Source organism: Marmota marmota, unplaced genomic scaffold, assembly GCF_001458135.2.
Source record: "Marmota marmota marmota unplaced genomic scaffold, marMar, whole genome shotgun sequence".
NCBI classification, from domain to species: domain Eukaryota; kingdom Metazoa; phylum Chordata; class Mammalia; order Rodentia; family Sciuridae; genus Marmota; species Marmota marmota.
Genome location: NW_025999960.1, coordinates 1,943,860 through 1,969,005, shown reverse-complemented (window position 1 = coordinate 1,969,005; position 25,146 = coordinate 1,943,860). Strand labels below are relative to the sequence as shown.

Here is a 25,146-nt window from a genome sequence, read left to right as displayed (position 1 = left end):
ATTAAGGTTTTAAGATTATAGTAAGTAAGTCAATGTTTCATTTGGGACTAGCCCAATATATCACTGAAGTATTCAATTATCTTTCCTGATATGGTTGCCTCTTGGCACTGTGAACCTTAATATTCTAGTTTCACTGTCTGTGAGTGATCTAAAATTTCATTACCTTATAAATGTTAGAAATTTGAATTCTACATGCTGTTTTAATGACCACATGCTGTGAGGCTGAACTTTACCAATGTGTGACTTAACCCAGGGAGTGAGTTCAACCAAACACTCAGATCTACTTCTCAGCCTTCTTTCCTTATTCTCTACTCATTTCTTGATATTGAAGTTAGCATTTATTGCATTTGTGGTATTTGCAAATTTAGGGAAATCCTAAAGGTCTTAGGACACATCTGTTGAATGTCAAGTGTTCACTTATCTCTAGACTGAAGATAATATATATTTCTCGTGATTATGAACATTAAATAATACAGTGTATTAAATATGAGCAATAAAACTACACTGAAATATAGATGTGGGGTGATTTATGATGTGGGGCCACAGTCTATGAGTTAAAGTCAGAACTTGAGATTGTTTACTTTTGGGGCATGAGTGTGTCAGCTTTTCAATAAAATTCAAATCCTGTGTCAAAATACAGAAGGAACTGAATAATTGGAACAGTAATAGAAATTAATAAAAGAACACTATTGTTCTGGTTTTTAATAACCTAGTTGTAGATATTAAAAATAGACACAAGAAGGACTTCAACTTGATCATGGTGTGTGTGTGTGTGTGTGTGTGTGTTTTCATTTTTGCCTCAAGGATGTCCAGTTTTGTTGAGATCATTGTCTCCCAATTATCCTAATGCTGTTTTCCCAACATGCTGATTGTATTTGGACTTTTTATTCCACGTCAAGATATGAAATGAAGCCTTAGTGATAGAAGAATCTTGGAACTGTGAATGGGTTGTCAGTACTTATGATGGACCAGATCAATAATCAAGATTATTTGGTAAATTGATCTCCCTTAAATCTATATTGTGACACTAGTAATTTATAATTTATATGCATATAACTTATATGCACCTATATGGAAAATGTGACCTGTTTTCCTTGAAAACAATACCATTTATTGTCAGTGATTCCAACAATTAATCAGTTTCCTTCATTAGAACCCCAGAGCATCTTGAGCACAATGTGATAAGCATAAACTCACATTTGCTGGATTTAGACCCCCTAATCCCAGCTTAAATTTTAGTCTATGTTATTTTATTATCAGTAGGCACTCTAATTTTGTTATTTTCAAGGTCATATGTTTAAAGAGGTTTCACTTCCTAAATTGCATTTTTAGGTAACACTTTGAAAATTTGTTTATTAAATGTTACCAGTATCCAGTTTCATTCTCAAAGAAGAGATGGGCCTTTTTAGACCCAAGATAACTTAAAATGGAAAAACAAATAGACTAATTAGTTGAATAATCTTTGGAAACTTACTGACTACATAGAGTCTATCATGCTTGGTTATCAGGCAGTATTGTGTTCTGAGACTGATTCACAGAAATTTTTCCAAAAATGTTGTAATCTAATGTTGTATCACCTTCTCCAGTTTCTTCCTGGTTCTGCCATTTAGGACATCATCTAAATGAGACAGTATCTCTCACAAAGGGCAGGTTTTTGATGTTTTTTCCAAGGACCTTGATCCCTCTAATAGTATTCCAAGATTAGAACATTGATAAGTTCAGCATTTTTTTGAAGTTCAATTCTTTTTAGGGATTCTAAAACAATTAGAGAATAAGGAAGAGGAAGATACAAATGTTCAAGCTATTAGTTTACCTTAAGGTCTCCTTAGCATCAGATTTCACAACCCCAGTTCTTTTCGGTGGTCAACCTGAGGTTTATTTATCACTTCTGGAGAGAAGGAGATCACACTCTATGGAACACTATGGGGAATCTCAGTTAGAAGGTGCCAGAACCCCTTATATGATTTGGGCTTTGGAAAATTCTGGAGAGGATCTAAGGAAATGAACTTTGTGCTAGTATTGGCTGTTATCAGGAAGTGGGTCAATTTTATGAGAGGCTATCTCTGTCATAGGGAGACCTGATTAGAAAAGACAAATCTGTAGTTGCTAAAGAAGTAGTACTCCCTCATTTTAGCCGAGAGGGAGATGTTTGGTATTTAAATGATTATATACGACCTTATTTTTAATTTCACCTTATCATGGACCCACAATGTCCTATCTGATGTTGATGCTCTGTGAGATTATTTGTGCCCAACAGGAGAACAACATGGCCTAGCTGTAAACATCAGAATGATTTCTGTAAAAGTCAGAAGCTACTTTTCTTTCTTCTATTAAGATTCTCCAATCTGATAACATTATTCCACCTTAAAAGTTTTAATAAGTCAAAATTTCATAGGTATTTACTTATTATAAATGAGACAAATTTCATTTCTATAATTATATAACTCCATGGACTTAGAATTTATTTGTGAGTTCATGTAATTTTATTTCAAGTATGTGAATTTCTATAATAATTTTTGAGGTATTGAATATTGAGCCTGGGGCTACCCTCCCAGCTAGTTAGAAAGTCTGTTATCTTGTCAGTCTGTTCAGTCTACTATAACAAAATACTATGTACAAGGGGACTTTAAAAGAGCAAATGTTTAATTCTGAAAGTTCTAAAGGCTTTCAGTACAAGTCTAGGCAGTGGCAGATTAAGTGTCTGGTGAGGTCCCACATCCTGGTTCACAGGAAAGCTGCATTCTCTTGGGGTTTATATGTCAGAAGGGGCAAGGCAGCTCTCTGGGGCCTCTTTTATATATAGTTGCTCAGATTAATGAAGCACATTCATTTTCTGCCCCCAAGGAAACCACAAGTTTCAATTCCTAAATCATTTCAAGTGTCTTATTAAAATGTTTTCTTATCTAAAGCCTCCCCTATCATATGGCCTAAATAGCTTTCCTCCTTCACCTTTTCTTGGCATTTAGCAAGGCCTGGAAAGCATACACAGATGATCCCCATATATATGATGGCTTGACTTATGATTTTTTTGATGGTTTAAAAATGATAGGCATTCAATAGAAGACATGCTTTGAGTTTTGATTTTTTTGGCTAGTTATTTTTTAAATTGACACCTAATATCCCAGGTTAAGATGATCTCTTGCAAGGCTATGCAGCAGCAGTAAGCTGCAGCTCACAGTCAGCCCTTTGATCAAGAAGAGGGTAAACCACCAATGCTCTATAGCATCGTTAGGCTGTGATGGTTAGTAAGGCAGGTGTTTCAGATATATTTGTCACTTATGATACTTTCAATTTACCATGTCATGACCACGTGATGTTTATGCAGTTTCCCCCAGCGAGGGTGATGAGTCAGATTAGAAATATTAAAGATATGGGAAATTTAAGAAATAAAGACAAGATACAGAAATTAGTGAAAAGCAGGAAATAAGTGAAAAGTGGGATCTGATAGGGAGCAGCTCTGATGGAGACTGGGTCTAACAAAGAACAACAGCCCACGTTTTATAGGTAGGACCATCAAAGGGTTTCAGTGTGACAGGCTTCTTGATGAAGATGGGAAAAACAAATGTTTGGGGCTTGGCAGGTTATGTCTACCTCCTCTCTACCTCACCAAGGCTGCATTTGAACCTACGGTTGTCGGAGCCAAGGCAGGGTGTCTGTATAATATGATCAGTAGAATTTCACCAAGAATTCCCAGAAAAGCAACCCTCTGCCTTGTAATGGCTCAAACAAACCTATAATTTGTACACAGCCTCCGACATGACCATGCATGGGTTTATCAGGACATGACCCATTTGCAAGTAGGAAACACCTTTATTTTGGGGACAATGTGTCTCCTCTACCAGAATGAACTTTCCTGAGCAGGATTTGATCTTTTTGTTACTACATCTCCAGTATCTAGAGCACTGTCTGCCAGTAAATATTAAACTAAGAGAGAGAGAGAGAGGGGGTGGGCTTTGAATGTGGGAAGAACTTGGCAGTTTAGGGACTATCAGAGGTGAGAGGTCTTGGAGGTTGAGTGAGTAGAGACTAGGATGAGGTGAGGTGGTGAAGGGAGGATTTGCCATTTATGCAGCTCATACTAGGGTCATGCATTTGGATTTGATTCCAGTTCAAGAGGTGGTCATTAGAGGTTTCAAGGGCAGTAATTTAGGGTTGCTTTATGGGGCAACAAAATAGAATGCATCCAGAGAGTATAATGACCAGAATGCTGAAGGGAATGGAAACTGAGAAGAGAGAAGACAAAAAAAAATTTAAAGTGTTTATGGAATTTCTATGTAGAGGCTTTCAGGATTCATGTATGAAATAATTACTGTTATTGAATATTAACCATTATTCAAGTATAGTTCAAAGAATTTAGAGCTCCTGATCCTTGTAACAATTCTGTAGTCGAATTACCCACAATTTCAATAGGAAACCAAGTCACAAAGAAATTGAATAACTTATCTCCAGTTAAATAGCGAATAAGCAGAGAAAGTAGAATTAAAACCCAAGTACTCTGTGTTCTTGGCCTCCATACCAATCATGTGGTATCATCACATTTAAGCCTTTTGACTCGATGTGAGGAAGAATTGTACAGCAATTGAAACAGTTCAAAAGGAGAAAATGCACATAGATCCATGCCATATCTTCAAGTTTCATAATCATTTTTGGCATTATTTTAGGGGGACTCTGTTAGATGTCAGTTTGAATCTGTATTTAAACTAGACCCTACCTTTTCACCTAACCATCCATCTTAAACATACGTATTTTATAAATGTGTTATCTGTATTTATGTATAAGTCATTAGCAGAATATTGTATTTGGAAGAACCAAGGATAGAATCATTTCTATATCATTAAGACCTTCTCCTCAGTTAACATTTCTTGTATAGTTACTTAATCAGCTGTGGAACTTCTAGTTATATAATTACTTACCATTTTCTGTTAACAGGGACATCATAAGATGCTTTATTAAGTGCTTCACTGAAGTCAAGATTCATTAAGTTTATCCTATTCTCCCTAGCCATCATCTAATTAGCTCTTTTAAAAATGAAATTAGGTTAATTTAATATGGCATGTTAAGGATCCCATGTCAGCTTCTCATGATCACCAATTCATTCTCCAAGTGTTCAAAAGCCATCTAATAATTTTGCTTTAAATTTTTTGAGGTTTAGTTTTATTTAACAAGTATGTTACTTTGTAAATTTCCAACTGATTTAATACCATAAGTGTCTCCATTTTACAGATGAAAAACTGAGGCACAGAGAGAGGTTAAGTAAGTTGACCAAGACCATAGATTTAATAAAAGGTAGAGTTTGTCCAAACCAGCAGTTTGGTTATACAAAATGTGCCAATGTGTAGTAAGTTATGTTCCTTTACTGCTTTATGAATTTGGAAATCCCTTATGTCTCCTTGTTTTCTGTTTTTCTGCTTTTGAGATACTGAATGAAAACTCTCTAATTCCTACCATCACTTCTCTCCACCAGCAAGCAAGCAGTTCCATAGCAGAAACCAGTTAAGCAATCATCCTCTAGTTCAACTCAATTCTGACACTATCAACCTGTAAAGAGAAATAATCATTACTTTGAGGTAAGATGAAACATAAGCCTATTTTGCTTCATGTTCAGTATCCCCCTAATGAGGATCTGTCATTGTTGCATCTGGACAAACCCATTGAACTAGCTCAGCGTGGGTAACTCTCTTCCATATTTTGAACATTTCTCATATAATTTATGTATTTCATCTTGCTTATAAGTACTGTATATATACTTTTGAAGTTAAACAATTATTTCATAACTTTTTAAAATTTAAGCTACTTTCTCTGAAAGCTGAAATAACTTTCCAGAAACACTTTTATGTGTTTTTAATTAACGGAGGGCTATACAAGATTTCAGAGAAATTCATTTTTAACTGTATCCTGTTTATTCTTGAAATTCTTTGTCATTATAAGGTTACTCCAAATACTTGGTACAGGAGTTTTTATATCAAACGTTCAATTTTCTCTACCTTCATAATTTAGCAAAATCTTACTTTTGTTTAGTGATAAATTAACCCAAATGTGAAATTTTTGTGAGGGATTAAAAATCCTGCCTCTGTTGCATAAAATAGTCATGCAATATTGGGCAGGTTATTTAACTTCTCTCTGCCACAGCTCTATCATTTGTAGAAAGGGAATAATAGTACCTTGTTTATATACTTAGCACAGGGGAGCCTTTAGTGAGAAAGTGTATTTGGGGAAATGTAACAAAGCCTCCCCACTCTCCTAGTCATACTTTTCCACTGAATCACAAGGCTCTGGAACAGGCTTCTGCTGCCTTCTGCCAATAGCTTTGCCTCTTTATTTGTGTCTTAATACTTTCATCCTATTAACCCCAGTCATGGTTTAGCCCATCATTTGCTTTCTGTGCTTTTTAATCAAATGAGTGAGAGCATCAAGAAAAATGCTTACTCATGGCTACATATTATAATCCCAAATTGCTTAATCTCTCTCTCTCTCTCTCTCTCTCTCACACACACACACACACACACCCTGCGTTTTGGACCAATTAAATATGAATCTCAGGACTGGAAATCTGGCATTAACATTTCCCCACTTCTTAACTTATTCATGTATTTTAAACTTTTATGTTAATTATAAATTCACTCATGGTTTAAGAAATACTAAGAAACACCCAATGTACCCTTGCCCACTTTCCCCCATTGATAACATCTTGAAGGCTATTGACATTGATGCAATGAGGACACAGAATGCTTATATTATCACAAGCATCCCTAGTGTTGCCTGTACCCACTTCCCCAGCACCTCCTTACCCCACCCTCCCTCCAAGACCTCTGGCAATCACTAGTTTCTTCTCTATTCCTATGTCTGGTCATTGCAAGTGTTATGTAAATGGTATCATATAGTATACAACCTTTTGGGATTGACTTTTTCCACTTGGCATAATTTCCTGGAGAAACCACAGTTTAACTATTCAACTGTTAAAGAATATCCATTGAATAATCATTCAAGTATTAAAGAGTGGACAACCTGTTTCTGTGTACATTTATGTATAAGTTTCTGGGTAAACGTGAATTTACCTTTCTGGGTAATAAATTCCCAAAAGTACAATTGCTATGTTATATGGTGGTTTCATATTTAGTTTTATAAAAACAACTGTCAAATTGTTTTCCCAGACTTGTACTATTTTACATTCTCACCAGCAATGAATGAATGATTCAGTTTTTCTGCATGCACATTAGTATTTGCTACTATCACTATTTTTTTTTATTTCAGCCATCCTAAAAAAAATATAGTGATACTGTATTTCCCTGTTGACTGCTGATATTGAATTTTTTCACATGCTTATTTGCCACTTTTAGAACCTCTTCTGAAATGACTCTTCATGTCTTAATCTCTTTTCTAATGGAATTGTTTACTTATTGTAGTTTCCTTAGCAAGAAGAGTGAAGCTGGTGGCATTACTATACCAGACTTTATACTGTAGAGCAATAGTAATAAAAACAGCATGGTATTGGCACCAAAATAGACTGGTAGACCAATGGTACAGAATAGAGGACACAGAGTCTAACCCACACAACTACAGTTATCTTATATTAGACAAAGGTGCCAAAAACGTACATGGGAGAAGACAGTCTGTTCAACAAATGGTGCTGGTAAAACTGGAAATTCACTTGTGACAAAATGTAATTAAACCTGTATCTCTCACCATGCACAAAACTCAACTCAAAGTGGATCAAGGACCTAGGAATTAAACCAGAGACCTTGCACCTAATGGAAGAAAAAGTGGTTTGAGATATTTTAGATACTAGTCTTTGTCAAATGTATGGACTGCAAAATTTTTTTCCTAGTCTAAATCTTGTCTTTTTTATCCTCTTAATGGAATCTTTCCCAGACAAAAATTTTAATTTTGATGAAGTCCAGTTTCTCCCTTTTCCTCTTATGGAAATGTTTTGGTGTCAAGTCTGAGAATTCTTTGTACTTCAGATCCTTGTTATGTTATGGTCTCGATCTTAAATGTCCCTCAAAGGCCCATATGCTAAAGACTTGGTCATCATTCTGTGTCACTGCTGAGAGGCAGTGTAACTTTTAGGAGGTAGAACCCAGTGGAAGGAAGTTAGGTCATTGGGGTATGCCTTTAAAGGGGATATTGAGACCCCAGAACCTTTTCTTTTGCTTCCTGGCCACCATGAGGTGAAGAGTCTTCCTCTGCTCCATGCCCTCACTGTCATGATACACTGAGTAACCACAGACCCAAAGGAACATAGACAAGCAACCATGAACTGAAATTTCTGAAACCGGGAGGCACAATAAACTTTTCCACCATATAAGCTTTTTATCTCATGTATTTATCACAGTGACCAAAAGGTGACTAACATAGTCCTGAAGATTGTTTTCCTTTGATTTTTCTGAAAGTTTATAGTTTTAGGTTGAAACATGATTTTTCCCCCACTGGCATTAGGCTATCCAAATGCTCCAGTACCGCATGCTGAAAAGCTGTCTTTTCTCCATCAAATTGCTTTTATGCCTCTGCCATAAGTCAGTGGAGTCTATTTCTGGATCTCTGTTCTTTTGATCAATAGCACACTGTCTTGATTACTGCAGCTATGTAGTAGTTTTTGTATCAAGAAGTGATTCCTCCCAACTTATTTTTTGTGAAGACTGTTTTAGCTATCCTTAGGTTTGTGCCTTTTCTTATGAATTTTAAAATATGCTTGTTTATATCTACGCAAAGCTTGTTGTGATTTTCACAGGAACTGTATTAAACCTGTAGCTACATTTAGGAAAAGTTTATGTCTTTATGATGAGTCTTCCAATCCATGAATATTATGATTTTCCCCTTAGATTTTTTATTTTGTTTCATTCTATATGCAATTCCTAGTATAGAAGTCCTATGTGTATGTATATTTCAGTATTGCATTTCTTTTTTTTTTTTTTTTTACATTTTTTTTATTGGTTGTTCAAAACATTATAAAGCTCTTGACATCATATTTCATACATTAGATTCAAGTTGGTTATGAACTCCCAATTTTACCCCAAATACAGATTGCAGAATCACATTGGTTACACATCCACATTTATACATAATGAATGCCCTATTAGTAACTGTTGTATTCTGCTACCTTTCCTATCCTCTACTATCCCCCCTCCCTCCCCTCCCATCTTCTCTCTCTACCCCATCNCATAGATGCATAATTTATCATGATATTTAAAAGCATGTGTATCTTAAAGGCTTCTGGAACTTTAATTCGATTCCTAATGACAACACATTTTGAGCTTTTTATGTTTTCAAAGTCTTGGCAAAAAGACAGGGCTTTTTGGTGTTGTGGCCTCATGTGGGAGCTGAGTATCTTTTAATGTCCCCTTTCTTCTTTGAATTTTTATTACTCCCCCCACCAAGACTCCTTCAGATCACCAATTCTTTCTTTGGTCTTTGTATATTCTTAAGACGGTTTCAGAGGCCCCTCCATGGGGCCCACATGTTTCCTTTGTATCTTTCTGGTGTATATTCTTCTTTTGTGCATTCTGCCCTTTTTGATTTATGCTGCTTGAGAAAACCCTTTCAGCCATTTACTTCCTACTTGTTGTCTTATTTTCCTCTGTAGTGAGAGCCCTGTTAATTTATTGCTATGCTGAATTTTGTCTCTGATGCCTCTGGTATTTGCTGCACTCCAGCGGGGGGGAAAAAGGGGGTGGGTGGATAATGACAAACTTGCTTTCACTGCAGTTCTTGAAATGATAAAAGTTGAGTGAAGCAACTTCAAAGCTGGGGGATGATTCAAGGCTTCCTCTTCCCCAGTGCTCCAAGTCTGCAGCCACCACAATGAGGCCACCACCTTCTTGCCTCCTTGCTCCTCACCCTGACAATGGCAGCTGCGCTTTAGTTCAAACCCACAGAAATTCCAACTCACAGAGGGTCAGACAAGAAAAAGGGGCCAAGGAGGGCTGGAGAGATGGAAGGAGTTACAGAAGCTCCTATGAAGCCCAACCCACAGACACAGGCTTAATGGAAAACTGTGGGATGAAACACGCTGTTTTCTCATTGCAAATGCCCTTTCGGTTTTTGTCTCGATTGTTCTGTACCTGTCTTCTAAAGTGAGGCTTGAGCAATCTTTCTTAAGGAGTAATCTTTCTTAGCTTCTTCATCCCTGGACTATATCAGTTCATTATGAAGCATTTGCTCTTTTAGACACATGATACAAATCTGAATCCATATTGAACCTCCCCTACTATTTTCCAGGAAAGACACAAAGTGCAAGAACACAAGTGTCTCATAAAAAGATAGCATGCACAGAAGTATGAGTGACACACATCTAGACCTCCCTGCATACTTTTCTTAATAAATATATTTATTAAGAGGATTCCTTAGAGGACATATTCAGAAATAAAATCCAGGATTTGATTCAACAGGTCTGCATACCATGTAGCCCACCTGCGACAGGACTCAGGGGTTAGTGAAGACAACTCAGGACACAAGCAATATCATACCTTACACTTTTTATTAAAATTTTTTATTTGCAGCTGTTTCTAAATATCTGATTTGATCCTCAGTGTGCCAAAATTCATCTAATGCCAGTCTTCACCTCTGGCCACAGAGGAGGCAACTTTTATATATATATATATATATATATATATATATATATATATATATATATAAAAATAATAAATAAAACTGGGGATTTAACCCAGGGGCACTTTACCACTGACCTATAATGTCTGCTCTTTATATTTTTAATTTTAAGATAGAGTCTCACAAAAGTTACATAGGCCTTTTCTAGACTGCTGAGGCTGGCCTCCATCTGGCATTCCTCCTGCCTCAACTTTTCAAATTGCTGGGGTTACACACATGTGCCACTGCATACAGCAGGACTTAAAATTTAAAAATAAAATGTACTGGTTGTTTCATTTGTTTGTATCTGATTTGGGTATAAACTTGGTCTTTTCCTTCTATAAAATAGTGTTATTTTTCTATTTTAGGACTGTTGTAAAGATAAGAAATAACCCACATAAAATATTTTTTGGTTTTTGTGGTATAAGCCAAAGTGGAATAAAATTAGTTCTTTACAAATAGCCTAATATCAGAGAACTGCTCAGAGATGGATGGGTGGGATTTATCTCTTCAACAGGGCATTTTTTAAAAATTTATTCTTTAATAGCATTTTTGTAAACTGGTATATAAAATGGCTGAATAGAGGTGCCTGGCAATCACCTGATCTTCCACAAAGAATCACCAGAGCAACAGATATACAGCTGCGTTTTGAAGTAGGTGATTGTGGGAAAACACCGGAAATTAACAGAAAAATGGATCCTCCTAAGATTCAGAAACCTGAGATAATAACATGGTAAAAGAAACAAAATATCCTAATATCTGCTGGCCCAATTTCTTTGCTAGAAGAAGGAAGGTCTCCCCTCTGCAGGGTAAGGGTGAAAGCAAATCCCAGCAAATGCTATTAGCACCAATGCTGGCAATCCTAGCTCTTGGAGTGTTTCAAGACCTTCACAGACTTGCAGCCTAATGAGATAACTAATCTGAAATCTGCACAGTAACCTTGCTTTGGAAATGACTTCACATTATCTCCTAGTGAATCTCCAGGGTGCTATAGCTAGAAGTAATCTTAAGAAAGGACCTACTGTCTGAATTTGAATTACTTTATGGGTCAGAAACCCCTGCATATTCCCATCTCTGTGAATATTCCCCAGAACATTTCATTGAAGTGGCTCAGCAAACCAAACCTGGCCCAGTTGAGTGACTCAAATCTGCTGACTGCCCTGAACTTTAGACAATGGCTGTTATGACACAGAGGGCACCACCCTCTGAGAGTTGCATGTGGATTCACACCAGTGCTAGGACTTAAGGCAGTCATCCAGGAGGTTCCCATCACTCAGCCCTGCATACTAACAGGGTAGGGAAAGAACCCCAGGGGTTTCTACTATTGCTCCACCCATAGGGGCTTGTTGCAGGCCACTAGGGAGACTTGAGCCACCAGGTTCTCTGGCTGTCATCCTGTCCCTAGAACACATGGGCTGAGAGGGTTTACAGAGAACTTTTGCCCAGCACTAGCTCCCTTCCCTTCTCAATGATTCCTTAATCACTTCACTTGAAGGAGCTGGGGGAAGAAAACCCCTGACTGTCAGTTACCCTGACCCAGTGTCTACAGAGCCAGTGGAGGCCTACAGGAATTTTGTCTGGCTCCAGCCATGACCTATTACTGCTTGTTCTCTACTGGGTACTACAGATGAAAGATCTGGGGAGAAAAGTCCTGGCTTTTGTGCTGTCCCCAGGCATGCCAAGACTTGGAGGATGAAATCCTGTTCCTGGGCAGGCACACCCAGAAAAGCAGCAAAGGAACGCCGCTACTCCTGCTGTCACCACGCCTACACAGTTCCCACCACAGGAGACTCTACATATTACCTGATCAAGCAGTGCTGCCAGGATTTGGTTTGTCAGAGAGCGGGTGCTGTGATTCCTGCCACCAACTCTCCCAGGAAAACACATACTGGAGGCATCAAAATGGCTCATTCAAGACATACTACAGAGCCATCACCAAAACAGCAATTATATAGGCATAAAAGCAGTATAGAGAGCCAACCCAAGAACAAATCCAAGTGTCTATAGCCAACTGATTCTCAACAAAGAATGCCAAAAATATACATTCAAGAAAAAACATCTTTAACAAAGGGTGTTAGGAAACACAGATATCTGCAAGTATAAGATTGAAACTTAACCCTTATCTCTCATCCTGTACAAAAATCAACTTACAATGGACAAAGACCTTAATGTAACATCTGAAACTATGAAACTACTAGAGGAAATTATAGAGGAAGCACTTCAAGATACTGGTACAGGCAATGGTTTTCTGTATAGTAGCTCGAAAGCACAGGAAACAAAATCAAAAGTTGACAAGTGGGATCAAAAAAGCTGCTGTACTGCAAAAGGAACAATTAACAAAAAATACCTACCTGCCAGCTGCTATTCATCTAACAGAGGGTTCATATCTAGAATTAAATTTTTAAAATTTACCTAAAAATCCAAGTGATTTAATTAAAATATGGGCAAATGATCTAAGTTAGTCACTTCTCAAAAGAAGAAATACAAATAGCCAACAAATTTATGAGAAGATGCTCAGCATCATTAACTGTCAGGGAAACACAAGTCAAAACTACAATAAGATACCATTTCAACCTGGTTAGAATAATTATTACAAAAACTGAAAATAACAAATGTAGAGAAAAAAGAACTCTTATACATGGTTGATGGGAATGTAAGTTAGAAAATCCAATATGAAAAATGGTATGGAATTTCTTTAAACAAAAATCCAGCTATCCCACCTCTGAGTATATAGCTAAAGGAAATGCAGTCAGCATAAAACAAAACACACATGGCTGTATACCCATGTTCACTGCAGCACTATTCACAAAAGCTAAGACAATGAATCACCCTAGTTGCTCATCAACAGGAGAATGGAGAAAGAAATGTGCTGTAAATACACAATGCAGTTATTATCTGGTGAAAAAAGAATAAAAGAATATTCTGCTACTTGGAACAAAATAGATGAAAATAAGAGGACATTGGGTGAAATAAACCTGACACAGGAAGACAAGTATCTCATGTTCTCTCATGTATGGAAACTAAAGAAAAAGTTAACCTCAAAGTAGAATAGTGATTACTGGAGTCTGGGAAAGATGTGGAGGAGTGGGACTTGGATGTGATCAATACACACTGTATGCAAATAACACACTGAATCACATCAATATGTACAATTGATTTGTATTAATAAAGCATTTGCCTAGATCATGTCTTTTACTCTCTTTCTACTGGAAGATGAATTGTCTAAAATTGTACACAAGCTAAGGTATTGCTGACAGTACATTTTGTCAAAACTACCAGGGACTATATTTTAAAAACATCAATATATGTGGAGAAGCTGCAGAATCATCCTTATGCATCGTAGTTCAAGGACTGCAATGATGAATCCAGGAGTTTTCTTCTCAGCGTATCTCATGAATGGGTGTTTGCTGAACATAATGAGGTATAAATGCATGGTAGTTTTTAAATGAAACAAGAAAAGAATGATTTTAACTATGTGAAATTATTGATAATCAACTGTTTTTGGCCCGAAATGATTTTTAATGACTAAAGTTCATAGTTGAATTAGGTACTATTTATTTTTAGTAGATGCTTGAAATTTTCTGCATAGCAGTCTCCTGTCATTATTAAATGAAGCTGTACTAAATGTATCTTTCAGCCTCTCCTTGAAAGTATTGGATTTTAATCCAATTCAACAATCCATAACATTAGTGAACTACCTGAGAGTCATCCCTCAGTATATATGGGAGACTGGTTCCAGGAACCCCCTCTCCCACTACCAAAATCTGCAGATGCAAATGTCCCTTATACAAAATGGTGTGGCATCTGTTCTGTTGTACACAAAAAACATAAATCTGAGACATAGATAGTTGATGTGTGTATAGTTTGGTCACTCTACATAGTTAGGGTTAGTGTCTGCCATGAATCAGACAGCTGAGAGGATTCTCTGCTGGTTGCAGGGAAATTCTAGAGGATCGCTGTAGTACTCGCAGGATGGGCACACCAAGTTCATGAGCATCCTGAGCTGGAGCAGCAATAACTGCCACCTCACTGCAGTCAATTTTCATGAGCATTTCTGCCTATGGGGACTGGATTACATCTGACACTGGAGAAGTGTCATCACTGAAAGAGCAGTACAATGCCCTGTGTTTAGAAACAGGAAATGTATAACAGTATACCATAAAGAAAGTCTCTTGTCATTGACAGTGAAAAAAACCAACCTTTATCATTAAGGAGGCTGTATTCAGTGTATGTATATGTTTAAAAATATTAAATTCTGTTACAGAAAGTTAAATATTGTTCATACCTCCTGGGAACTCACAATCTGAACTGTCATTCAATTTATATCTTGCATACCACATGTAAGTCATCACATTCATTTTTCTTCTTTGGCAAACACTGGAAGATAAAAAAGGCAGATTATTCAATACATAAAATTCTTAATTTACAGGGAATAGGCCCTCAGCAGTTAGACAGAAAAGATCCCTATCAGTTTCACAATTTCATTGGGCAGTGTACATTAAAAAATTATAAAGTAAATCACTTGATTTTGAGTTTTTTGATAAAATTTTACAATATTTTAATGCTTATAAGTTATTTAACCCATCTTAAACTTAGTTTGCCAACATCCTCATCTCTCCAAACTATAGCCACAAATCAGTGAGAAAGGAATTAAGAAAGGCCCCTAAGCCAAAACCAAAAGACTAGATGCCAACGTACATTGTAGAAATGTTCAGAGTAAGAGTCTGAGGCAACTCTTTTCTTATTTAATACATTCTGACCAAAATTTATCATTTGGTTTCCAAGATTACAGTATTCCAAAAGCATATGTTCAGTAAGCAAATAGGTATGAGACAGCTACTCATGAGGAAGTAGGCAAAAAAATTATATATACATTAATATATATATTTATATATATATATTAGTCATCCCTCAGTATACATGGGGGACTGGTTCCAGGAACCCCCTCTCCCACAACCAAAATCTGTAGATGCAAATGTCCCTTATACAAAATGGTGTGGCATCTGTGTATCACCTATGCATATTCTCCACTGTGCTTTCAAACGCATCTAGATTATTTACACTTAATACAACATGTTATAGAAATATTTGTTATATGCTAGGGAATAATGACAAAGACTGTTCATGTTGAGTAAAGATGCACTTTTTTCCTGAATATTTTCCATCTGCAGATGTTGAATCCATGAGTCTAGAATCCATGAGTCTAGAATCCATGATATGGAAGGCCAACTATATACACAAATAATTTAAAAAATCAGGGATTCCTTATTTAACTCACAATTTTACTATAAAAGTTTGATTTAAATGATACTGAAATTTCTGTCGATTAAAAAAATCCATTTTATATGAGTCTAATAACAATTGATTGTAACATCAAAATGTTCAGTTTAGTATGTGCTCTTTATACAAAATTTTCCTCCAAAATTAATAAAATAAAAAAGCTCATATACTTAAGTCAGGCACCCTTAGTTCTCTGAAAAAATATTAAGTTCTTAAAATGTGTCTTTCCTTAATCAAATCTGAAAGTAACTGAGGCTTCAGTGAAATTAGTTGATATTTGTCTAATGACTCTTCATTTGAAAACTGGAAAGCAAGTATGAGCACAAGATATTTCTGTATTAGAAAATAAAACTTCTTTCTTTTCTCAAACTTTTTCAGCCTCTCTCTCCTATTTTCCTTTAACCCCTTTGTCCTCTTTTCTGCCCCAACCCCCTTCTTTTCTCCCTCTTAACCTCTCAATCCTTCCTCTTTGAACCAACCTCCTTCTCTTCCCTTTCTCCAACTGTCTCAGTCCCTTATACTTTCAACCTCACTCTCCTCTCTGATCCCTCTTTCTCTGAACTCTACCTTTTTTTCTTCAATATTGCCTCTCTTTTGCAAGTGCTACAAAGAGGAAATGTTTTCAGTGTCTTGGTATTTACTAAAAAATCTCTGACATGAATATTAGGCTAACAGTTCTGCCTTCATTGATCTAGGTAATACTTTTTGATATAGACTCTGAGGAAAATGAAAGATGAGATTTGCAAAAAGGATTATCTAATTCTCACATTAATATGGTTTGTGCTATTTTTACTTTGTCTCTTATCCATCCTCATCTTTTGATCAGATGACATTAAAGGGGATTAAAGTTGGGTTGTGTTAAAGTGTCAGACCTGTCTGTCTATAGTATCCGCCCCTGTTGTTTGATCTTCTGGCAGTTAATTTTGGCGCTAGCACAATCTACTGTGACCTCCTGTAGGACAAGAGAAGCTGCTGAATTTCCCTAAAAGTTTTAGAGAGTTATTTGGTTCTCTGTTTTTGGCTTTAGTTTGGCTGTGATTTTAGAATGCAGTGGAAGCATTCTAAAATTAGAGCCTTTATTAAATAGGGCCTACTACTTTAGAGGTGTTTAACTTAAACTTCTTCTAGCTGAAAGCCATTTTAACCAAGAAAGGACATAAAGCTTTATTTCTTTCTTTGACTTTCTTTTCAAGAATCACTCTCCATCTTACATTTCAATGTGGAAAATATGTTGGTTCAATATATGTATTAGACAGCAATATATTGTGCAAAATGATCTAAGAATCATGTAGCCAAATTTAAAGAAATAATTTTCAATCGTGTTTATTTTCAAAAGCCTTCTTGAGCATGTACTGTGAATAGATAGAGGCACTTAGATAGAGGAAGTTTCTCTCATCTTTAGAATCTAATTCCAGTCCAGAAGAACAATAAATAAGAATAATTACCATTCAACATGCTATGAGAGCTGGCAGCCTAGAAACAACCATCACTTGCTGCAGGGATGGGTGAAAGTTTTGCAGAAGTAATATCTGGGCTGAGCTTTAAAATTGAAATATCAGTTGATTTGGTTTTTGTGTTTTCTACACCATTTCTTATGTTAAAGAAATCTGCAGTGAGCTCTTTCCTTATCAACGATTTCATATACTCTGAATATCCTGTCATTAGGGTTACTGGAATTTTTTTGTTTATTCTTATGTCATAAATTGCCTGACTTAATTTCTCCTAGTCCTCTACTTTATCTTTTAGTTATAATTGTCAGTGATGTAGTTCTGAAATGGGCTAAGTACAATCAATTTAAAGATATCAATTCCTTAAATAACAAAATTCTTTCAGGAAAAGTTTCCAGATTTTCCACTGATTCTCACGGGATAGCATGGGCTTTTTAAGAACAAATATGAGCAGAAAAAGCCAGCTCATCTGGTCAATGCCATCATAGCTCATATTCTCCATGCAGAAGAGAAACATGCAACTCATAAAGAGGTATGTCACCCAACGAGCAACTTTTCCCATCTTCTGTCCTGTGAACTCCCCCACCACCAACTGATCAGGAAGGCACATTTTAGCTCATGGCCTCCTTGCCAGCTGACCACACAGTAAAGCTCTTTTCTTGTAAAAACCCAGTGCCTTGGTATGGGCATCTAAGAGTGTCAAGGCAGTGATCCTGGTTCAGTAACAATTTATGGCAACTCAAATGTGAATCTGAGACCTTCAACTACCTGCCCTAGGCAATGTGGTTCCTCACTGGGGTAGAGTTCTGTGTTTTGACCTTCAGTGGCCACCAGGACTGATGATCATCTGAAAGGCTCGGCCACCTGAACCTGCTCCTGCACTGTGAACACTACCAGCTCTTGGTGCTAACTTCATTTTAAATAGCAAAAACAAACTACTCCCAGAATAAGATGTGTCCTGGTGAGTAAACCTATTAAGGGCAACTGGGCCATGAATTAATTTTCTCTCTGGTTTAGAGGCATAAATTGTTCTCCTGGTTTTGACTTTTGGGAGTAAAATAATCCCTTTGGAAGTCCTGGTTTATTCTAGTCTATGGAATCCAGGCCTAAAGAAGAATATAAGGTTTCACTTGTGGGATGTCGTTGTTCACCTGATTTGGTCTGGTTTGGAAATATACTCTGGTTTAATGTGTTTTATGTGTTCTTTTGTTTATTAGTTTATTAGTCTGTGCTTTAGGTATCTAAAATCTTGATGAAGGTGTCAGGGGAACTTAGCTATGCCATGTAATGGTCTTACAGGGAGCCACCTTGGAAGAATATACTCCTCTCCTAGACTGGAATGAACCCTAACAGCTCATCCGGGAGGTACACATAGCAAGCCATACTTTGAGCTACCCTGCACCCCTTGGTGTTTGGGGGCTTTCTGAGACACATAAAGGGGAACATCTGGCCTATAAGTGACTCTCTGTGAGGGAATTCCCATACCCAGCACATTACTGACCCCCAACATTTCCTCACCACTGACTTGCTCCAGATACCTTGCAAAATTGATCCTTGAGATAGCATTGGGCAGAATTTAATTCAAACCCATTAAGGTAAACTGATTCAGCATTCCTAGGAATAGTTTTGGTGGGAGTTCCCACTGCTACTTCCCTCTTTTTAATAGAGTTTCTCCTGCATTTTTAACTAATTAATCTCATGGTAATAACTTATGGCCTTTTCTTGCTAAATTTGCTTATGGTTATATATATATATATCTACTTTGATGTTTTATTTGATTGACATACTTAATTAAATTTTTTCTTATAAACGCTTTTAAGATAATTCTTAAAACTGTAGTTATAGATGAATATGCAAGGGCTTTTAGTTTTCTGTCCAGTTTCTTTTCTCTACCTATTTTAAATCTGTTGGTTATTCCAGGTGGCTTATTAGAAGGTTATTTCAGCCAGTTCTAATTAAATAATAAACATTAAGAGTTAACTCCTGGACTCATGTGAGACTGAGAAAAAGAAAAACGATAATAGTTTTTTGAAACAAAAGTCACACTGACTATAGAGTCCAACACATGGCAAAACTGGTTCTAGTATGTGGTTGGTGAAATGATCCCCAGAATAAAAAGAGCCTATTAAAGACCACAATGGAATCTCTGGCCCATGTATCTTTGATTAAGAGAATGGTTCTTGACTTCCTACTGTCCTCACAAGGGTGAATCTATAAATATAGCTGTTGCATATATAGTAACACATCTCAATAGATAGAATTAAAAGTATCTAAAATTTTAAAGCTGGCAAAGTCATGAAAGATACCCTAACCCTTTGAGTTGGCCTCCCTTACCATTTTTCAGATACCTTCATTTGGTTTTCTGCTAGACTAGGTTCCTTTTTATGTTCTGTCCTTCAGTTTAAGGTAACACTTATTCTGTTTTTGATTGGTCACAAAATAGTGGCCTTCCACTAGTGATTCTTATCCTACCTGAGAGACTCATTCCTCCAGCCAAAACTTAGGCCTAACTATACCCTGGTTCAGCAAGGATATAGCCACAATAGAGGTTACCCCAGCCTCTCAAGATTAAAGAATGAAGAAACACAAAGGGGTACTGAAACTGGTTGAGACATGTTCATGTTTGAGCATAAAGTAATTAACAAAATTCTCAATTTGTTTTTCAGGAAAGCCTCCATACATCCCACTAATTATTCCTAGTGTTTGGAACCAGCTTTTCATAGTGGAAACGAGCAGAAAAAGCCAGCTCATCTGATCAATAACAACAAAAGCTCAAAATCCTATATGTAAAACACACACCCCCACCCACTGCAAAGAAACATGCCATCCATCCAACAAGCAATTTCTCCCATCTCTCTTCCTATAAATTCCCCTGCTACAAATTGATCAGGGAGGCAAATTTAAGCTCCTTCTTGCTGGTTGAAGATGCAATAAAGCCTTTTCTTTTTGCAAAAGCCTGGGATCACAGTAGTGGTTTCTATGTGTACCAGGCAGCAAGCCCTTGCTTAATGATAGTTTCAACATTTAATGTTCTTTTGTCAATTTAACATATATTCAACATCTGAAGGCTAATAAGTATATAATTCTTACTGGTGATAAACAGCTTTTAACACATACCCTGATGTCTGTTTCAGCTTTATTAGCAGTACCACTTTCATTTTTCTATTTCCCGCAGGTATTTAAAGAAGTATATTTTAACCAAATTATCAAATAATGACAATATAAACAACTGCTGAGCTCAAAATATGAGAGACTCTTGAAAAGGCAAAATAAAGAAAAGGAACAAGACGGCTGAATAGAGGCTCCCAGTTCTCACCTGCTTCTCCACACACACACACAAGAACCAAAGCAACAGGCATATAGCTGCATTTTGAGGTGAGTAATCATGGGGAAACTATTGGGAATCAATGGAAGAAATGAAAACCTTATAAGATCCAGAGACCTGAGACAAAAGCATAGTTAAGAGAACCAAAATATCCTGGCACATGCTGCCCTGGCTCAAGGTGAGGCAGAACACCATGGCAGAAGAGTGTTGACAGAGGGAAGCAGCTCACATCATGATTAGAAAGCAGAGAGAGACTACACTCTCTAGATACAAAATATATACCCCAATGAACCACTTCCTCCAGCCACACCCCACCTGCCTCTAACTACCATCCAGTTAATCCCATCAGGGACTAATTCACTGATTAGGTTAAGATTCTCACAACCCAATCATTTCTCCTCTGAACTTTCTTGCATTGTTTCACACATGAGATTCTGGGGGGATACCTCACATCCAAACCATAACAATTAGTTTAAGTTGGATGTGGTTTTATAGATTTTTATTACCTTGCTCCATAACTTACATATATTTCTGTTTAGATCAGACAGTACACAAAATAAAATACTAAAACCCTTTTTAATAATGCTAGCTTCTCATAGCAGCATGTGCTCTCCTCCTATATGGGAAACTGGAAGTTCCACACACATTCAGAACATCAAACTCTTCCACTCTTTAGCCTTTCCCATTTCCTAGAATGTCCAAAGTGTCACTGTAACTCATGCTTGCTGATGTCACTTATAACATTGAGCCTATTTACCAACTGCTTAGTGGACACTGGCAGTTATACTTTCTACCATCCATTCTCTTGAGGGGAAATGGGTTTTATAAGTCTTTGTATACCTTCCAGGAGCTAGATATTGTCATTTAGCTAAGTTAATCATTAAAGCTAATCTCATATAATATATAACTTTGGTGCATGATTAGAGATCACGAATGTTGATTCTGAATTCAGACTTCTTGGGTTCAAATCCCAGTTCCACCATTAGCGAGTGTTAATTAAGACTTTGGAAAAATTGTTTAGCCTAATTGCACTTTCATTTCCTCATCATAAAGGGCAGGTAGTAATAATAATTTTAAAATAGTCATAGTGATATTATGAAGATAAAGGAGCTCAAACCACTGAAAACACCTACTAAGTTTCTAATACATGTTAGCTAGTATCCTGTGAATTTTCTTAGAATAAAGCTTTTAAATAAGCTTCCCCCTTCTCTGGATCCTTAAAATATTTTGAACAAACGAGAATAGTTACAAAAACACTTAAAAACATGGGTGAACCTCAAAAATCTACTCAATGAAAGAAGCCATTCATAAAAGGCTATACATGTTGATTTTTTTAATCATATAAAATGTCTAAAAAAGACAAATTTATGAAAATAGAAGACAGTACAGCACTTACCGAGGCTTCAGGTAAGAGAAGGTGAGTTTTCTCTTTCACACCATGACAACACAGAAGACTTCCATGAGGTTAAGGGTGTGAGGATTTCTCCAAGCCAGTCAGCAAACAATTCTGCAATGCACAAAGCTGCCTTAGCAAATTAGCAACACCCTGTCTCAAAATAAAAAATAATAATAAAAAGAAAGGATTAGGGATGTAGCCTAATGGTAAAAACACCCCTGGGTTCAATGCCCAATACAAAAAAAAAAAAAAAAGCCTCCCATGAATTCTATCAAACATTTAAAAATCTAATACCAATTCTCCTTAAGGTATTATAAAAAATAGGGGAGGAAGGAATTCTTTCAAACACATCTTATGAGACCAGCATTACCCTAATACCCAAATCAGATAAGGACACACACACAAAAAAAAAAAACAAACAAAAAAAAACAACAACAAAAAAAAAAAACTAGAGGATAACATCCTGAAGAACAGATGCAAAAATCCTCAGAAAATATCAGCCAACAGAATCCAATGCATATCATTAAGATCGTTCATGGAGACTTCTGAATAAGATAACAGAATACAAGTATCCTTTGCAAGATACTTCCAGTGAAAAGTTAGGACAAGCTATATTTCAAGGAGAAAAAAGAGGAGCTCCTGAAATCAAGAAAGAGGTGATGGGAAAGCTAAAAGCATGGAGAAGCAGAAAGGCAACTCAGAGGAAAGTATGAAGCAGTCTGCAACTCCAACCCTGGCTTCCCAGGGGAAGAGGAACCAATGCCCCAAGCCCAAGCCCAGGGTAAGCCTGGAGGGTGTAGGCAGCCTCAGCAATAAACAATGACTGGCATTACTAGCCTCAGGAGAAACCCATAGAGCTTGGAAGCTTTAAATCCAGTGCAGGAAGTGAGGCTGGAAACTACTCCTCCATAATAGGCTAGCTCAGGAGAAAAATCTACTGCAGTACTTGCTGTAGGTATCTGGAAGTGCTTCAACCAGAAGCCATCCTGAGAGTGGGCTTATTGTTTGGAACTTATCTATGCTGGATCAGAAAACAGAACAATCACAATTCAGTATCCTAAGGACACCGTGCCACCCTGGTAGGGTGGGAGATTGGCACAAAAGACAGTCATGAAGAGGGTGAGTGGCATACCTCCTGAACCCTTTAAACAGTAAGGAGATCAGACTGCAGAGGACACTATAACCTGTGATCAGTGACTGGTTGTACTGCCCTCTATGGTGAGGAGCAAGAGTCTAGCATGTGGTTTACTGAGGAGGATGGGTCTGAGAACACTAGGACTAAGCTGGTGGATTGCTCTGTTTCCATGTTCCCATGCTTTGTTCTCTAGTGCAGTACTCAGTGAACTGTTTGCTTCCCCTACTCTCCAAAGCACTTGTGGAACTACCTCAGCCTAGTATTTGTGTATTTTCCTGGTATTTGCCATGACCAGGGACAGACCTGGGGACCTCTGAAATAAGAAGGCACATGACCAGTCTACATTATACAAGGATAGTTGGGACGGGTAGCAGCTCCAGGTGTGTGTAACCATAACAAGTTGTTGGGGGGAAGCCTCTGGAGTGAATTAAGCCCTGCCCCAGAAAACATGCCATTAAACATGGCAGGGCTCAGCCCACATACAGCATGAACCTATTTGGTGGAAACATAGGGGAATCACAACAGTCCTTATCTGTGACTCATTATCCCTCACATTTGATAGATTCCAATAATCAAGGACCCAAAAAGAGTATTCTTCAATCCAAGAACCTTGGATAGAAGGAATTTTTGGACTCAAAAAGATTAACACCAATCATCCACCCACCCACCCAATCAATAAATTGGCAAAGGAACTAAATAGACACTTCTCAAAAGAAAAAAATATGAACGGTTAACATGAAAAAGTGCTCACCATCTCTAGCATTTAGAGACGCAAATTAAAACTACACTGAGATTTCACCTCACTCCAGTCAGAATGACAACTATCAAGAATACATGAAACAGTAAGTATTGATGAAGATGTGGGGAAAAGGGTACACTCATACATTGCTGGTGGAACAGCAAATGGGTGCAACCATTCTGGAAAGCAGTATGGAGAATCCTCGAAAAACTAGGAATACAATTACCATTTGATCTGGTTATACCACTTCTCAGTATATATCCAAAGGAGTTAATATCAGCACACTACAGTGACACAGCCACATCAATATTTATTGCACCTCAATTCACAATAGTTAACAGATGAATAGATAAAGAAAATGTGGCATATATAAACAGTGGAATATTAGCCAAAAGAAGAATGACTTTATGACTTTTGCTAGTAAATGGATGCATTTGGAGAATATCATGCTAAGTGAAATAAGCCAGTCACAAAAAATTAAAGATTGAATGTTCTCTCTGGTATGTGGTTGCTAACACATAACAAGGGGAGAGGGGAAGAACATAAATTCAGTGGATTAGACAAAGGGGAATGAAGGGAGAGAGCATGGAAATAGGAAAAACAGTGGAATGAATCTGACATAACTTCCTCATGTACATATATGAATATACCACAATGAATTTCCACATAATGTATATTCACAAGATTGGGTTCATAATTGGAATAAGATATACTCCTTATTTGTAGAAATTTGTCAAAATTGACTCTACAGTCATGTATAACTAAAAAGAACAAATGAAAAAAATTAAAATAAAGAAATACTGTCATTTGCAACCATACAGACAGAACTGGAGAACATGTTAAATGAAAAAAGACACAGACAGACAAGCACTGAGTGATCTCACTTATATATGGAATCTAAAAAGGTTGATATCATAAAAGGTGATAGTAGATTGGTGGTTACTAGAAGCAGTGAAGAATGAGGGGGCAGGGAGGGATGGAGAACAGTTATTCAATGGGAACTAAAATGCAATTGAAAGGGGAGCAAGCTCTGGTGTACTTTGTACAGCTTGAATGACTATGGATATCAGTAATGTACTATACATTTCAAGTTCAAGAAGAAAGAATTTATCATAATGACACAATAACGTTTGGGAAGTAAACATGTTAAATACAATTTTAACATTATGCAACATATAGATGTAGCAAACATTATATGGTACACCATTAACATGTACAACTTTTATGTTCACATGTATC

General features: G+C 37.0%; 2 long non-coding RNA genes across 3 annotated transcripts in view; one reads left to right on the top strand and one right to left on the bottom strand.

The window, feature by feature from the left end:
• Window positions 1–25,146, bottom strand: part of LOC125616632 — a 54,855-nt gene that overhangs the window by 23,227 nt on the left and 6,482 nt on the right. For both annotated transcript variants that reach the window (XR_007347354.1, XR_007347353.1), the window contains exons 2-3: window positions 22,034–22,183; window positions 14,870–14,961 (exon numbers count right to left, since the gene is read on the bottom strand). This is a non-coding gene — a long non-coding RNA (uncharacterized LOC125616632). The remainder of the gene's footprint in view (window positions 1–14,869; window positions 14,962–22,033; window positions 22,184–25,146) is intronic.
• On the top strand, window positions 14,822–20,426 carry LOC125616633. Its single transcript, XR_007347355.1, has 3 exons — window positions 14,822–14,924; window positions 17,698–17,844; window positions 19,979–20,426. It is a non-coding gene; the product is annotated as an uncharacterized LOC125616633 (long non-coding RNA).